The following is a 5,000-nucleotide window of genomic DNA, read 5'->3' as shown; positions in this document are numbered from 1 at the left end:
CCTAAGGTGGTTAGAGCCTCCCCTTCAGCTTCCAAGGCTTCCTTGAGGGCAGGCCAAGTTTAGCTTCTGTGGGAGTTTCTCCTAGTGCTTCAGGATCTTTGCCTAGAAACATATGCTTAAAATGGCAGAGGATTTGATTACTATGATTAGGGTTCTATGCCCCTCCTGATAAGAGGCCTAGGGTGGAACCTGAGTTTGAGAGTTTTGAGCAATGCTCGGAGGCTTGAGTCTTGGCTGAAGACTTGCAGGAGTACCCTCCTTATTCTGATTCTGATGTGGATGATTCTACTCCTTCTGCTTCTCCTCCTGAGGATTTTCATTTTCAGAGACTCTGCATTCCATGAGGGAGCATTTTAAATGGGAAGGTCAAGATTTCTCTGATTCCAGGAAAAGGCTTAGGGAATTCTTGTTTTACCCCAGCATAGGCCTTTAGCTATACCTCCTGTTTTGAATGTGGTGGAAGATGTGTTTGCAGAGGCTTCCCTGAATCCTGATTCTTTGCCTCCTGCCCCAGTTAAACCGGATAGGTATTATAGGGTGCCTGAAGCTCATAAGTATCTTTTAAGAGTCCTAGGGCAGACCCAGAAACTGTCTCTCAGGGGCCTAAAGGTGTGAAGGCCTCAGTTGTTAAAATCCTGTCCCTCCTGATAAAGAGGCAAGGGCTTTGGATAGATGGGGAAAAAAGTGTATACTTCTTCCACTTTAGCCATGAGGCGTTGAATTGTCAGTTTCACATGTTAAAATATCAGAATTATCTTCTGTCACAGTTGAAATCTAAGGTGGATGCTCTGGCTGAAGGTATTGAGTGTAAAGAGTTGCAGGATTTAGTTCATGTGTCTGAACAGGTGGGTAAACATTCCTTGCAGTGTGGTTTTGATGCTGTGCAGGCCTCCTCCAGGGTGGCTGCCACTGGTTCTGTTCTTCGTAGGCACGCCTGGCTGAGAGATCAGAATTTAGCTGAACATGTTAAGACAAGGATTTTGGATGCTCCTTTACAGTCTGATGTGTTGTTTGGTTCGCCTGTGGAAGCAGTTTTGAAGAAAATGGAGGACAAGGCTAAGTCTATGCAAACTGTTAAAGATTTTTTGCAGGTGCAGCCTCCGAAGTTTAGTAGAAATTGGCCTACTAAGGGATGGACTTATCCTGCTTATGATTCCCAGTCTAGGGGTAGGTCTAGACGTGGTAGGGGCAGAGCTCAGGGTTCTTTTAGGCCTAGGTCAGGGAGTTCCCCTGCTCAGACTTCTGGTGAGGGCAGGGGTCAGTCCTTTCGTAAGCAGACCCAATGACCTGCCTTTTCAGCTGCCAGTACGTTCTCACCTGGCAGCACCTTTGAGAGGAAGGCTGTCTCTTTTCAAAGAAAATTGGGATTTAATTACCCAAGACAGATGGGTTCTGGATATTATTCACCACGGTTACAGGTTTTATTTCCATACCTTGCCTCCTTTCAAAGGCATGCCAGACATTCCTCCTCTTCAAAGAACAGAGGCTCACAAGCAAATTTCTCTGTTGCTCCAAATAGGGGCCATTCAGTCAGTTCCTGTGCCGGAAAGGGGCCTAGGATTTTATTCTCGCCTGTTCCTAGTACCAAAGAAGGGGAACACGTGGAGACCAATTCTGGATTTATCTATCCTCAACACTTATCTGGACATTCCCAAGTTCAAAATGTTGACGTTACAACAGCTTTTACCTCTGCTGGGCAAAGATCACTGGATGGTAACTTTAGATCTCAAGGAAGCTTACCTTCATGTGCCAATAAGACTAAGTTGCAGGAAGTATCTGCGTTTTCGAGCTGGAAATTCTCATTATCAGTTCTCTGCATTGCCCTTTGGCTTATCTACTGCAGAGTATTCACAAGGTTCTGGCTCCAGTGATAGCTTACTTCAGGCTAAAAGGAATCCAAATCTATCCTTACTTGGACGACTGCCTGATTCTGGCTCAAGAAATAGAAGATCTTCTACAGCATCTGGAATATGTCATAGCAGTGCTAAGATGCCTAGGGTATTCTGTGAACGAAATAAAGTCCAGTCTAGTACCCTCTCAAGACATGTGCTTTCTGGGTGTGAGACTGAATACAGCAGCCCGGATGGCCTTTTTAACCCCGGACAAACAAAAGAATCTTTCCAGTTACTTCCATCATCTATCTCTTCAGTCCGGGCTGACTGCAAGGACAGTCCTTCAAGCCTTAGGGTTCATGGCATCTTGTATTCTGGTGCTTCCCAATGCCAAACTGCATATGAGGAAGCTACAATGGTATCTCAAAAATCTGTGGACACAGCACTGCCAGGATTTGGACACTGTCATTCAAATAATACCTTGCATTCATAAGGAAGTCTTGTGGTGGGCTCAGGAATGTCACCTAAACAAGGGACTCTCTGTGACCCGGCCAGAGGCAAGTCAGATTCTAACGACAGATGCCTCAGATATTTCTTGGGGAGCTCATCTAAATGGAAAGTGGATACAAGACAAGTGGCCTGCCAGACTACAGCATCTACATATCAACATGAAAGAGATGTTAGCAGTTCAGTTTGCATTAATTGCTTTCAAGGAGTTACTTCTTCCAGGGCAGGTGTTGATTCTAACAGACAACACAACTGTCATGTGGTACATCAACAAACAAGGGGGAACACATTCTTACCCATTGTGCAGACAAGCAATGCTTTTATGGGAGACTGCGCTCAGTCTGCAACTGACTCTTCAGGCAAGGTTTCTGCCGGAGCACAGAACTCCTTAGCAGATGTTTTAAGCAGACAAATCATGGATCCCCACGGTGGAAACTGGATCTTCATGTATTTCAAAATTGACAGTGTCATGGGGAACTCCAGACATAGATCTGTTCGCTTCTCCACTAAACCACCAGCTGCCAAAGTTTTGCAAAGGGATTTCATCACACAGCTTGGAAAGTGGATGCTCTTTCTTTCAGTTGGAAAAATCTTCATGTGTATGCCTTTCCACCTCTGCCTCTTCTTCCAAAGGTGCTTCTAAAGGTCAGACAAGACAAGCCAAGGATGATTTTAATAGCTCCAGATTGGCCTCGGCAGCACTGGTACCCATTACTGAGGAATCTGGTAAGGAAGCCTCCATGGCCTTTGCCCTTGATTCCACACCTGTTGTCTCAGAGGGACGGTCATCTGCTCAATGTCAAGCTTCACTCTCTACATCTAACAGCCTGGCATATTCTGTTTTGAAAGACAGCAGGTCTCAGCTTCCTCAACAAGTTTTAAATGTGATTATGGAAGCCAGAAGACCTAGTACAAGGAAAGTGTACGCAGAAAAATGGAAGAGATTTTTGTTTTGGAGTGCAGCAAACAATTTGGAGATTACTGAGCCAAATTTGAGTGTGGCTCTTCAATATCTTACTGAGTTACTGGACAAAGGTTTGTCTTTCTCTTCCATTAAGATTCATGCTGCAGCAATTTCAGCTCACTATGATTGTGACCCACCATTGTTTTCGCATCCTTTGTTCAAGCAATTTCTTAGAGGGGCAAAGAATATAAGACCCCCACGTAGAGCTCCTACTCCTGCTTGGGATCTCAATTTTGTGTTGGAGAAACTTACTCTACAACCTTTTGAGCCTGCGGCTACTGCTGAATTGAAATACTTGTCATGGAAGACTGCTTTTTTGTTGGCCATTACTTCTGCAAGAAGGGTTTCTGAGTTGCAGGCCCTTATGGCAGTGGAGCCTTTTTTGATTTTCCATAAGGATAGGGTATCTTTACGTACTAATCCTTCCTTTATGCCTAAGGTGGTTTCTAGTGTGGCTTTAAACCAAACTATTCATTTGCCTACCTTTTATGCAGATCCCCAAAATAAAGGGGAAAAGATTTTGCACACTTTAGATGTACACAGGCTATTACGTTATTATTTGAGCAGGACTAAGGATTTTAGACAGTCTCAGCAGTTGTTTGTTTCTTTTGCTTTGAGTTCAAAGGGCAAGCCTGTGTCAAACAAACTATTTCTAGGTGGATTGGGTGTTGCATTACTTTTTGTTATTCCCATCATGGCAAGGAGATTCCAGCTGGGATTAGGCCTCATTCCACTAGGGCTACTGCCACTTCCACAGCATTTCTAAGGGGGGTGGCAACTAAGGATATTTTGGAGGCAGCTACTTGGAGTTCAGTGCATACTTTCTCTAAGCATTATCACCTTCCTCTCTACTCTAAGTCTAGGGCTGGTTTTGCCACAGCTATTTTGCAAGGCATGTTGTCAGTTCCTGCTTCCTTATGATTTGCCAGCCTCCCTTACCTCTGCTTTGGGATTCTACCCAATAGTTAGGACTGCAGCAATGTGGAATGAAGAACATAGTACAGTTTTGTACCTACCATAAATGTAGATGTTCGAGGATCCACATTGCTGCAGTCCAATACCCTCCCTCCTTCCCCTCTGTGTTTAGGGGTGGTTGTGTAGGTGAGGTTATATTCTGCTGATTATGTATATATTGTATATATATTGTTTGGTGCAGGTATTGTGGGAGTTTTTGGTTTTTGGCCTTATCTTTTCAGGGTCTTCTGACATCTGGGGCAAGAAAAGACTGAGGATATGACGTCGGTCATGCGCATTAGTACCCTGACGTACTGACGTCAGTCTAATGCGCCCTGACCGACGTCAGCCATATACTTTGGTATTCGGGCCGACTGGACAGCGGACTACCCAATAGTTAGGACTGCAGCAATGTGGATCCTCGAACATCTACATTTATGGTAGGTACAAAACTGTACTTTTGTTTGTTTGGTTGGTTGGTTGTTTTTCTCTCTTTCTCACTCTCTCTCTGTCTCTCTCCACTACAGGGATTGACCTGCTTTGACTAGATTGCAGCATGGATTTTTTAGGTGATGCACATGATCAAGTGATGACCTCTGCACCAATCAGTGACCACCACTTGCTACCTGCATGCAGTCAGCTGTGTAGTACTCCCAATTACCACTGTCATGGCAACCCACTACTATAAATAACTAAATCATGTGGGTGTTATCCCTTTACCTTTCCAGTATGGAGGACATCCT

This window comes from Protopterus annectens, chromosome 1.part0, assembly GCF_019279795.1.
Source record: "Protopterus annectens isolate FY-2018-M chromosome 1.part0, PAN1.0, whole genome shotgun sequence".
NCBI lineage: Eukaryota > Metazoa > Chordata > Ceratodontiformes > Protopteridae > Protopterus > Protopterus annectens.
This window is presented reverse-complemented; position numbering follows the sequence as displayed.